Here is a 13,540-nt window from a genome sequence, read left to right as displayed (position 1 = left end):
GAACCAGTCTGTTGTTCCATGTCCAGTTCTAATTGTTGCTTCTTGACTTGCATACAGATTTCTAAGGAGGCAGGTAAGGTGGTCTGGTACTCCCATCTCTTGAAGAATTTTCCACAGTTTGTTGTGATCCACGCAATCAAAGGCTTTAGCATAATCAATGAAGCAGAAGTAGATGTTTTTCTGGAATTCTCTTGCTTTTTTATGATCCAGTGGATGTTGGCAATTTGATTTCTGGTTCCTCTGCCTTTTCTAAATCCAGCTATACTATTGAATCCTAGCTTGAAGGATTTTGAGCATTACCTTGCTAGCAAGTGAAATGAGTACAATTATGTAGTAGTTTGAACATCCTTTGGCCTTGCCCTTTTTGGGGACTGGAATGAAAACTAACCCTTTCCAGTTCTGTCGCCACTGCTGAGTTATCCAAATTTGTTGGCATATTGAGTGCAGCACTTTAACAGCATCATCTTTTAGGATTTGAAACAGCTCAGCAGGAATTCCATAACCTCCACTAGCTTTGTTTATAGTGATGCTTCCTAAGGCCCACTTGACTTCAGATTCCAGAATGTCTGGCTCTAGGTGAGTGATCACACCATCGTGGTTATCTGGGTCATTAAGACCTTTTTTGTGCAATTCTTCTGTGTCTTTAGTGGCTCAGATAGTAAAGAATCTGCCTGCAATGCAGGAGACCCAGTTTTAATCCCTGGGTTGAGAAGTTCTCCTGGAGAAGGGAATGGCAATCCACTCCAGTATTCTTGCCTGGAGAAACCCGTGGACAGAGGAGCCTGGCACGCTATAGTCCATGGGGTCGCAAAGAGTTGGACGTGACTGAGTGACTGACACTTCACTTCACTCTATAGCACAGGAAACTATATTCAGTATTTGTATTAGCTTAATAATCTGAAATCTGACAAAACATGATCCATTGGAGGACGGAATGGCAAACCACCACAGTATGCATGCTGTGAGCACCTCATGAACTGTATAAAAGGAGAAAAACCTATGACACTGAAAGATGAGTCCCCTGGGTCTGAAATATGCTCCTGAGGAAGAGCGGAGGAGAAGTACTAGTAACCCCAGAAAGAATGAAGTGGCTCAGCCAAAGCAGAAATAACACTCAGTTGTGGATTGTCTGGTGATGAAAGTAAAATTCGATGCTGCAAAGAGCAGTATTGCATAGGAATCTGGAATGTTAGACCCATGAATCAAGGTAAACTGGACGTAGTCAAGCAGGAGATGGTAAGAATGAACATCGATATCTTAGGAATCATTGAACTAAAGTATATGGGAATAGGTGAATTTAATTCAGATGACCATTATATCTACTACTTCAGGCAAGAATCCCATTGAAGAAATGGAGTAGCCCTCATAATCAACAAAAGAGTTCAAAATGCAGTACTTGGGAGCAACTTCAAAAGTGACAGAATGATCTTGGTTTGTTTTCAAGGCAAACCATTCAAATTCACAGTAATCCAAGTCTGTGCCCCGATGACTACTGCCAAAGAAGCTGAAGTTGTTCAGTTCCGTGAAGACCTAGAAAACCTCCTAGAACCAACACCAAAAAACAGATGTTTTAGTCATCTTTGGGGTTTAGAATGTAAAAGTAGGAAGTCAAGAGATACCTGGAGTAACAGGCAAGTTTCGGCCTTGGAGAGCAAAATGAAGCAAGGCAAAGGCTAACTGAATTCTGCCAAGAGAATGCACTGGTCATAGCAAATAGCTTTTTAAACAACACAAGAGACGACTTTACATGTGGACATCACCAAGTGATCAATACTGAAATGAAATTGATTATATTCTTTGTAGCTAAAGATGGAGAAGCTATACACAGTCAGCAAAAACAAGACCTGGAGCTGTGGCTCAGATCCTCAGCTTCTCATAGCAAAATTCAGGCTTAAACTGAAGAAAGTGGGGAAAACCACTCGGCCAGCCAGGTACAACTTGCAGGGGAGGTGATGAATAGATTCAAGGGATTAGATCTAGTAAACAGTGTGCCTGAAGAACTATGGACAGAGGTCCGTAATACTGTACAGGAGCCAGTGACAAGACTATCCCAAAGAAAAAGAAAAGCAAGAAGGCAAAGTGGTTATCTGAGGAGGCCTTACAAATAGCTGAAGAAAGAAGAGAAGCAAAAAGCAAGGTAGAGGTGTATCCAACTAAACACAGATTTCCAAAGAACAGCATGGAGGGACAAGAAGACCTTCTTCAATGAACAGTGAATGAAACTAGAAGAAAATAATAGAAGGGGAAAGATTAGAGGTCTCTTCAGGAAAATTGGAGATATCAAGGGAACATTTTGCCCAAAGATGGTCGCAATAAAGGACAGAAATGGTAGACACATAGATACTGAAGAGATCAAGACGAGATGGAAAGAATACATGAAGAACTGTACAAAGGAGATCTTAGTGACCTGGATTACTACAGTGATGTGGTCAGCCACCTAAAGCCAGACATGCTGGAGAGAGAAGTCAAGTGGGCCTTAGGAAGCACTGCTGTTAATAAAGCTAGTGGATGTGATGGAATTCCAGTAGAACTATTCAAAACCCTAAAGGATGATGCCATCAAGGTGTTGCACTCAATATGTCAGCAAATCTGGAAGACCCAGCAGTAGCCACAGGACTGGAAAAGGTCAATCTTCATCCCAATTCCCAAGAAGGGTAGTACCAAAGCATGTGCTAACCATTGGACAACTGCACTCATCTCCCATGCTAGTAAGGTCACGCTTAAAATATTGCATGTTAGCCTTCAGCATTTTGTGAATCAAGAACCTCCAGTTGTCCAAGCTGGTTTTAGAAAAGGAAGAGGAACCAGAGACCAAATTGCCAACATCCACTGGATCATAGAGAAAGGTAGGGAATTCCAGAAAAACATCTACATCTGTTTCTTCAACTACACCAAAGTCTTTGGCTGTGTGGATCATGACAAACTGGAAAACTCTTAGAGAAGGGAATACCAGACCATCTTACCTGTCTCCTGAGAAACCCGTATGTGGGTCAAGAAGCAACAGAACTGTATGGAACAACTAATTGGTTTAAAATTGAGAAAGGAGTACGACAGGGCTGTCCGCTGTCACCCTGTTAGTTTAACCTATATACGCTGAGCACATCATGAGAAATGCCAGGCTGGATGAGTGACAAGCTGGGATCAAGATAGCAGGAGAAACATCAACAACCTCAGATATGTGGATAATACCACTCTAACGGCAGAAAGCAAAGAGGAACTAAAGAGCCTCTTGATGAGGGTGATGGAGGAGAGAGAGAGATCTGGCTTAAATCTAAATATTAAAAAAACTAAGATCTTGGCACCCAGTTCTATTACTCATGGCAAATAGAAGAGGAAAATTTAAAATCACTGTAGATGGTGACTGCAGCCATGAAATTAGAAGGTGTTTGCTTCTTGGCGGGAAAGCTATGACAAACCTAGGCAGTGTGTTGAAAAGCAGAGACATTGCACTGCTGCCAAAGGTCAGTATAGTCAAGGCTATGGTCTTCCCAGTGGTCACATACGGTTTTGAGAGCTGAACTGTAAAGAAGGCAGAATGCCAAACAGTTGATGCCTTTGAACCATGGTGCTGGAGAAGACTCCTGAAAGTCCCTTGTATAGCAAGGAGATCAAATCAATCAATCTTAAGGAAGAGCGACCCTGAATTTCACTGGAAGGACTGATGCTAAAGCTGAAGCTTCAGTATTTTGGTCATCTGATGAGAAAAGCCGACTCACTGGAAAAGTCCCTGACACTGGGAAAGATTGAGGGAAGAAGGAAGAGGACATCAGAGCACAACATGGCTGGATGGCATCACCAATGCAAGGGACATGAACTTGGGCAAACTTCGGGAGATGGTGAGGGACAGGGAAGCCTGGTGTGCTGCAGTCCATAGGGTCACAAAGAGTCAGACATGATTGGGTGACTGAACAACAAAAACCACTGAAACCTAATAATCTGAGAGAATGTATGTGGGTGTGTTTTTATATACATGCATTATATATGCTTATACATATAATGTATATTATATAGTATATATATATAACTGAATCCCTTTGCTATATGCTTGGAACTAACACAATATAAACACTACTCTTCAATTAAAAATGCCCCAGTTTTCAATAGAAAAAAGTGTCCACATATCCCTGATACAAATATTTGGAGTTATAAATCCATTTAACACACCACTACACAAAATTGGCTCTATGAAAACAGAAGCCTTTGTTGGGGGCTGTCTTCATGGACACACACTCTGCACAGTGTCGGGGGCTCCTGCACTTACGAGGGCTCCATGCTTGGTTTAAGGCTGTGCTGTCAGCATCCACATTCTTAGTAATTCTTACACAAGGATTCCTGCATTTTCATTCTGCCCTAATCCCTGCCAACGATGTAGCTCATCCAGTCTCTGGCAATTGTGCTGTCATAAAACTGGGGAAGGGGCCTTGATCTCAGAACAGAAAAATCCGTAGAAACTCCCTTAGGCTCATGGTGTAACCCCCATGTCCTGGTGTAACTTTAAAACATATATTTTGCTATTAGAGGGCTGGTAATCCTATAGAATCCTAAATTTAATCCTAAATTATTAACAATTGACCTAGACATACAGACAGAGGTCAAGCTGTATCACCAGGGCAAACTGTTCCACCTCAGATGGAATGGTCAAACCGAGGCCTGAGATGTGGGAAGTGTCAGGTGACATGGTGGTCTCACCATGTGCCCCCTGGGCAGTGACTGAATTTGCTCAAGGAACAGCTTTCACTGGGAGGTGGACCTTGGTTCCAGCACAAGCCTTCCCTTTGAAGGGAGCAATGCACGGCTTTAAAACTGCTCAAAGATGCATAATGGAGCTCATCACCTTGAGTAACATGATAACGTATGTCCCTATAGTTAACTAAGAGAAAGGAAATAACCAAATATTTAATAAATCCTTATCTGTAAAAAAAATTGTCAAGTTGACATGTTACACTTAACGGATTTTACAAATCTGAAATTTAAAGAATCATCCTATAATGCTCCTCATTGTTAATTATTTGAGAAATGCACATCAAAACTACAATGAGGTACTACCTCACACCAGTAGAATGGCCATCATAAAGAAATCTCCGAGTAACAAGTGTTTCAGAGGGTGTGGAGAAAAGGGAACCTTTGGACATTGTTGGTGGGAATTTAAATTGGTGAAGACACTGTAGAGAACAGCATGTGGTTCCTCAGAAAACTAAAATAGAGTTACCATATGATCCAGCAATTCCACTCCTAGCCATGCATCAAGACAAAGCTATAATTCTAAAACATACATGCAGTATTCTAAAGAATCTGTGCATACTGGCTGCAGATCTGACAAGAAACCTTTACTCTCACATGTGAGATATCAAATTTGCCTTCACATATTGCCTGCTATATGTAGACCCTTGGTTCATACTCCATGTAACCACACACTGTCATGCTGCTGCTGCTGCTAAGTCGCTTCAGTCATGTCCCACTCTGTGCGACCCCATAGACGGAAGCCCACCAGGCTCCCCCACCCCTGGGATTCTCCAGGCAAGAACACTGGAGTGGGTTGCCATTTCCTCCTCCAATGCATGAAAGTGAAAAGTGAAAGTGAAGTCACTCAGTCATGTCCGACTCTTAGCGACCCCATGGACTGCAGCCTACCAGGCTCCTTTGTCCATGGGATTTTCCAGGCAAGAGTACTGGAGTGGGGTGCCATTGTCTTCTCCGACACACTGTCATAATTAAGTCCAATTTGAATTTTAGCCTTAATTTTAGGGTGTAGTTTCCCTCCAGCAGTGCAGGAGCATTCCCTTTTCTCCAGGCCCTGTTTCCCTGGTGCTAAGTCGCTTCAATGGTGTCCGATTCTTTGCAATCCTATGGATTGTAGCCCTCCAGGCTCCTCTGTCCATGGGATTCTCCAGGCAAGAATACTGGAGTGGGTTGCCATTTCCTGTTTCCCTGGTATGACATATCAAACCTCAAAGACTGTTACCTATTGATATGAGTGTCAACTTCATTTAGTTCAGTTTGATCAAAGAAGCAAAAAATCTGGGGGAGGGTGGCAATTTTTTCTGTTTTCTTCTTGAGGAGAAATGAAACTGTTAGAAGAAAAAGTACCTGTGGCTCATGTGCTCTTTGAGTCACTCATTGTTTGCAGGAATTTGCTTTTATTTTCTTTCAAGTGTGACCTTTCATTCAATGGTAATAACAGAATTAGAAGAAACTAGTTTGAAATGATGGCTGGTTTCTACCTAGAAAATCTGAACCAAAGGAACTAATGGGACCGCAAAAATCAGGGTGCCAAGCTTTTAAGAATATGTTAGATTGCAAATAATAACTAGTATGGTTGAAATTTCAACAACACATTTTTGTTCTGATAAAGAATATACTTTTCCAAAAGGTTTCCAGAGTGGTCACCTCCTGCTGGAAGCCTGGGATGCTGGAATCATGCCACACCCTGTGTGCCTTTACACGACACTGGGCTGCATACTATAAAAAATTCCTGCCTCTCCCATGGATCCTGAAGGTAGGAAAAAAGCAAATAGCTAAGATGGCGATGTCAGGCTCTATCACCCCACAGCCTCTCGTTCTGGCCCCATGTTTTGTAAATACATGGTTACGTATCCGCTGAGCGCACTTACAGTACAGCGCATGCGCTGCACGAGGTACCGGCTTGGCCGGAGACAACTTTTGCTCTGTAAACATCAGTAAGATCCACCAGAAGAGTCCTTGCGGCTGTGTTATGGCTGCGTCCGCTGGATCACCACCAGACCAGAGAATACAGCGAGTCTGCTGTTCCAGCCCCTGCACCAGTCAGGAGAGATTAAACGAGGCTGCAGTTCCTACGGCTCCCCAGGTTTTCTTGCAGCTTCCCTGCTCGCGCCTTGCCTACCTTGGGTTCAACGAACAGTGAGATACAGTGAGACACTGACCATCACGTGGCCAAAGCAATTGGTAACACTTTGTTTTGCCTGTCGGAATGATCAAAGACACAGATTCTTTCAGTTTCACCCCCTGCCCTGATGTGGGCCAAGGGTGAACTCTTCAAGAAATGTACATCCTAGTTCCCACGCGAGGGGGAGTTCCCTGTCCAAAGATGAGAGACCCTGCATGTGTGTGACCTGTGCGTCCTGGGAGAGCAGCTTTAAGCTAGTTAAACCTGACCAAGGTCTGTCTGCATGGTAGATTTAGACCTCTCCAAGTCCTGTCTACACTGATGATGTTTACACATGACCGTGTACTTTCTATAATGAGCTCATTTAGACCTTGCTGGGGACCAGCCCCGGCTGATCTAGGGAATTCAAAGCGGGGACGGCGTTGGCGAGGATCAGGAAACAACTGCTTAATTAAACGTTTATTAAGGATATAAAGAATGGTGAAATAAGGATAGCTCAGCGAAGAAATTCAGTGAAGAAAAGAGGCTGAATAAAATTCCAAAGCAGGGAATTTACGTCACCTACGAAGGCCGCAGGCGTCCTCCCGTTCTCCCGAAGGAGAGGAGACACTAAGGCCTCCCCGGTCAGATCTTAGAAGCCCAGGCAAAATTAGTAGGCTTGACGAGCTTCCCTGCCTCAGAGGAAAAGTTCAGCTAGAAGGTGAAAGAAAGAACGACATGGGGAGACCAAATTCCGGTGAACAAAAGGGCATACTTTATTTTCCAAAGTAGTTTTATACCTTAAGTTGTGCATAGAGGATAATGGGGGAAGGGGTAGAGTCATGCAAAGACAGCAGTTCCTGATCCTTATCGAAGCCAGGCTTTCAAACTTATCATATGCAAAAGTTTAGGTGATTTACATCATCTTCTGGCCAGGAAGCCTGTTAACATTTTAAGAAACTTATTTTTCTCTAAAAGTGATTATTCTAAAGTCAGGCGCCAGCCTCCAAAAAGCATTGGAGGAAGTTGCATTCCTATAGGGCAAAGGTGAGGTGGGCTCTATCAAGAAAAGAATTAACTCAAGGGTCCAAGATTACAAACATTGAGGCAACTGATTACATTTCTATACACCCATTATATCAATCAATACACCGCCAAGGACACAGTAGGTAAGGGATATGGAGACTTAGCAGCAAACATTGGCCCAACAAGTGAAAAACCCTTCACCAATACAATTTCTAATCAATCTTTTAACTACTCAAAGGAATCTGTGTTTAGACAGTTTAGAACATCTCCTGCCTCTCACAGTTGGGAGGCTCTGAACAATCACATGTTGCCGGAAAAAACCTATTCAGGCAGGCTAGAGGACTTCCAAAGGAGTTTGTAGGTTGAAACACTGTCACACCCAGGAATTATTAACTGGTTGTAAGCTAACTCTTTTTTCAGAGAGAGGTAGTGGGGGACAGCCCCCCGGAAAGCCAGAGGTGTAGGTGAAAGCACAAAGCAGAAAGTAGGCAGACTCTGGTTTTGGAGGTAGATTGCTCGAGAATTTCCAGGGAGACTCCTGAGGCTTGATCCCGCCTTTGCGTATGTCAAGCCTCCTTCCTCAAGACCTTTGCCAGGGGCGGAGCTCGCTCCCCACAAGACCTGACCCTGTTTTGTGCGCTAGGACATGGAGACCTGGGTAGAGACCTGGCCTGCCTCTATCCTGGAAATCTCCATGCCTGTGTCTGAACGTCAGCGCTCAGATATCTGGGGTCTGGAGCTAAGGTGGCTGCTCTGGGCAGCGTGCTCTTCTCTGAGGGGATCCGTGGCCCTCCCGGGGTCGGGGCTGCGGTGGGCTCTGAGTCTCTTCCCCCTGCCAGGTTGCCCCTCCCTGGGGCATGGAGGCTCCTCAGGTGGGCTACTTGGCAATCATTCCAATTTTCTTTTTTTTTTCTGTTTCAAATCATTTTTTTTTAATATAAATTTATTTATTTTAATTGGAGGTTAATCACTTTACAATATTGTATTGGTTTTGCCATACATCAACATGAATCCGCCACAGGTATACACATGTTCCCCATCCCAAACCCCCCTCCCTCCTCCCTTCCCGTACCATCCCTCTGGGTCATCCCAGTGCACCAGCCCCAAGCAACCAGTATCGTGCTTCGAACTTGGACTGGAGATTCGTTTCATATATGATATTATACATGTTTCAATGCCATTCTCCCAAATCATCCCACCCTCTCCCCCTCCCACAGAGTCCAAAAGACTGTTCTATACATCTGTATCTCTTTTGCTGTCTCACATACAGGGTTATCATTACCATCTCTCTAAATTCCATATATATGCGTTAGTATACCGTATTGGTGTTTTTCTTTCTGGCTTACTTCACTCTGTATAATAGGCTCCAGTTTCATCCACCTCATTAGAACTGATTCAAATGTATTCTTTTTAATGGCTAATACTCCATTGTGTATATGTACCACAGCTTTCTTATCCATTCATCTACTGATGGACATCTAGGTTGCTTCCATGTCCTGGCTATTATAAACAGTGCTGCGATGAACATTGGGGTACACGTGTCTCTTTCCCTTCTGGTTTCCTCAGTGTGTATGCCCAGCAGTGGGATTGCTGGGTCATAAGGCAGTTCTATTTCCAATTTTTTAAGGAATCTCCACACTGTTCCCATAGTGGCTGTACTAGTTTGCATTCCCACCAACAGTGTAGGAGGGTTCCCTTTTCTCCACACCCTCTCCAGCATTTATTGCTTGTAGACTTCTGGATCGCAGCCATTCTGACTGGAGTGAAATGGTACCTCATTGTGGTTTTGATTTGCATTTCTCTGATAATGAGTGATGTTGAGCATCTTTTCATGTATTTGTTAGCCATCTGTATGTCTTCTTTGGAGAAATGTCTATTTAGTTCTTTGGCTCATTTTTTGATTGGGTCATTTATTTTTCTGGAATTGAGCTGCAGGAGTTGCTTGTATATTTTTGAGATTAGTTATTTGTCAGTTGCTTTATTTGCTATTATTTTCTCCCATTCTGAAGGCTGTCTTTTCACCTTGCTTATAGTTTCCTTTGTTGTGCAGATGCTTTTAAGTTTAATTAGGTCCCATTTGTTTATTTTTGCTTTTATTTCCAATATTCTGGGAGGTGGGTCATAGAGGATTCTGATGTGATTTATGTCGGAGAGTGTTTTGCCTATGTTCTCCTCTGGGAGTTTTATAGTTTCTGGTCTTACGTTTAGATCTTTAATCCATTTTGAGTTTATTTTTGTGTATGGTGTTAGAAAGTGTTCTGCTGCTGCTGCTGCTAAGTCGCTTCAGTTGTGTCCGACTCTGTGCGATCCCATAGATGGTGGCCCACCAGGCCCCCCCCGTCCCTGGGATTCTCCAGGCAAGAACACTGGAGTGGGTTGCCATTTCCTTCTCCAATGCATGAAAGGGAAAAGTGAAAGTGAAGTCGCTCAGTTGTGTCTGACTCTTCGAGATCCCATGGTCTGCAGCCTATCAAGCTCCTCCGTCCATGGGATTTTCCAGGCAAGAGTACTGGAGTGGGGTGCCATTGCTTTCTCCATGAAAGTGTTCTAGTTTCATTCTTTTACAAGTGGTTGACCAGTTTTCCCAGCACCACTTGTTAAAGAGATTGTCTTTAATCCATTGTATTTTCTTGCCTCCTTTGTCAAAGATAATGTGTCCATAGGTGCGTGGATTTATCCCTGGGCTTTCTATTTTGTTCCATTGATCTATATTTCTGTCTTTGTGCCAGTACCATACTGTCTTGATGACTGTGGCTTTGTAGTAGAGCCTGAAGTCAGGCAGGTTGATTCTTCCAGTTCCATTCTTCTTTCTCAAGATTGCTTTGGTTATTCGAGGTTTTTTGTATTTCCATACAAATTGTGAATTTTCCAGCACATTTGGGTTGAGTAAGGAGGCAGGTTCACCTGCTGAGCTGATTCCAGGGATCGGGCAAGAAGTCAATGGGCAGCAGGTGAGTTGCCGCTGTGATCTCCTTCCGGTCGACTCTCCTCAGAAGAGAACAGGGCTGCCCCCTGTCCTTCAGCCCAGCTCTCCTGTTTCCTCATCATCTCAGCAGGACAGGAAAGACAGAGCCCGCCAGAACCAAGGTAGTGTGTTCAACTCTAGTACGAGCTTTCAAACCAGCAAAAAAACTCACACAGAACCAAAGTGACAACAGGAGGGGCCTGACTTCTCAGGGACCACTGTGGGGAGAGGAGAGGACCCTTCACTTCTTTCTTGGGTCCCAGGAGGCCCCAGGGGCCTGGCTGGTTTACACACTGGGGGCCCGCTGACCACAGCCATGGTGTCCTGACTGAGGGGACGTGTGACCCCAGGTGGGGGGTCTGGGGACTGTGTGAGTCTCACCCCTCTGCATGGTCAGGATCGTGTGCGGGGGAGACCCCACACACAAAGCTGAGAAAGAGGGAAGAGCACGTGAGAGCTTCACTTGTGTTTAGGAATGAATGCTTTAGTGTATTCACTTTACACAGGCCTGTACCTGTTTGCCTCTTTACCCCTGCGGGTTCCCCTCCTGGGGCTCCTGGGGACTCCTCAGATGGGCTACCTGGTAATTATTCCAGCATGAGCATGGGGAGAAGGGGGGCAGGCATCTGGTGGATTGACTGCAGGGCATGTGGATCAGGCAAAAAGCCAGTGGGATCAGGTGAGGTTGCTGCCGTGACCTCCTTCAGGTCGACCGTCCTACTCAGCAGAGACCAGACCTGCCCCTCGTCTTCCAGCCCTGCGTCTGGTGTGTTTTCTCAGCTCCTCAGCGGGACAAGAAAGGACCGAGCCTGCCAGAACCAAAGTGGTGCCTTCAACATGATCATGACAGCCATAGAAACAGTTAATATCACAGAACCAAAGGGAAAGGGGAGGACTTCTGTGGGACAATGTGGGGAGAGGAGACCGACCCTACCCTTCTTTCTACCATCCCAGGAGGTTACGGGAACCCCCTCGTTTCCACCTTAGGGGTCCAACCAGCAGAGACCTGGTGTCCTAACCAAGGGTTGCGGGGCCCCAGGTGCAGGGACTGGGGAGGAGGTGTTGCCTTGGAGACTGAGGACGTGTGTCCCTGGTTCAGTCCTGGGGATTGTGTGGGTCTCACCCCACCCGCACGGGTCAGGATCCTGTACCTGGAGACCTGCTGTCTGCTCTTTACCTGCAGCGTGTCTCATCTCCTCTGAGATTCTCATCCTCTGAATTAAGAGTATTGCCCTGATTGACCTGTGGTCCCTTTTCTTCTCTTCCTCTTGTCACATTCATTTGAAGTCAGGCAGCCTCCAGTGGGTTCCTGCTCTGTGTTCTGCTGAGTGAGGACATCTTGGGGTGTCATTTACTATCGTAATGCATCACACATCTAATCACTGGGGCCACCCCTGTCTGGTTTCCCTACACCAAGCTGAGGTGATTTAATTTTTATTTTTTGTTGGAGCAGAGTTAATTTCCATTGTTTTGTTAGTTTTAGGTGTACAGGAACTCGATTTGATTTTACCTGGGGCTGTATCTATTCTTTCTCTGTTTTTTCCTTCATATAGGTTATTACAGCTTGTTCAGGAGAGTTCCCTGTTCTATTCTGTAGGTCCTAGCTGATTATCAATTTGATGTTAGTGTGTATGTTTTAATTCAAAACTCTTAATTTATCTCTCCCTTTTAACTTTTCTTTTGATAACCATATTTTGGTTTTCTCAGTGTGAGAGGCTTTTTCTGGTTTGTAAATTAGTTCATTGGTGTGAAATGATGATTCCACTTGTGTGTGATACTTATGATATTTACCATTTACTTTCCCACCAAGATTGTTCGAGGATTCCCTTTCCTGTACATCCTCTGCAGTACTTATTTTCTGTAGATCTTTTTCCATGATGATGGCCATTGGGACTAGTGTGAGGTGATACCTCATTGTGGTTTGATTGGCATTGATTTCATCATTATCAATGTAGAGTATCTTTCCATGTGCTTTTATTATTTTACACCTTCTGAACACAATTTACCTCTTGAATCTGGCTTCTTGGAACTTGGCCCTTTTTGGAATTTGGAATTCTTTTCTGATGATTTGCCCCGGGACATTTCTTGAGGGCAGGTGTCATTACAGCCCTGTCGGACTTGTTACTATTAGAAGCCCTTCAGCACCTGTTTTAAGATATGTATATAAATATGACACAGCCAATTGCCCCCCTGCTCCCTCTCAACTTTCCTTTTTGGTAACCATGAGATTCTTTTCCAAGTCTGTGAGACCATTCTTCTTTTGTAATGACGTTCTTTGTATCCATTTTTAGATTCCACTAGAAAAGAGATCCTACGATGCTTTCCCTTTCTCACTTACTTCACTTAGTATGATCACATCTAGTTTCTTCCCAGGAACTGGATACGGCATGTTTTATTCTTGCTTATTTCTGAGTAATATTGTATTGTGTATAACTCCATCTTCTGTATCCATTCATCTGTCCTTGTACACTTAAGTTGCTTCCTTGTCTTGGCTATTGAACCTAGTGCTACCATGGATTGTTGGGGTGAAAATATCTTTTAAACGTTTGTTTTTTTTCTCGATCTATGCCTAGATATGTATGGGATTGCTGGGTCACTTGCTACTTCAATGCTCAGTTTTTTAAAGAACCTCCATAATGTCCTCCCTAGTGGATGTATCCATTTACATTCCCACCCACAGTGGGAGGGTTTTCTTCTCTCCACAC

This window comes from Bos mutus, chromosome 29, assembly GCF_027580195.1.
Source record: "Bos mutus isolate GX-2022 chromosome 29, NWIPB_WYAK_1.1, whole genome shotgun sequence".
Classification (NCBI taxonomy): Eukaryota; Metazoa; Chordata; class Mammalia; order Artiodactyla; family Bovidae; genus Bos; species Bos mutus.
This window is presented reverse-complemented; position numbering follows the sequence as displayed.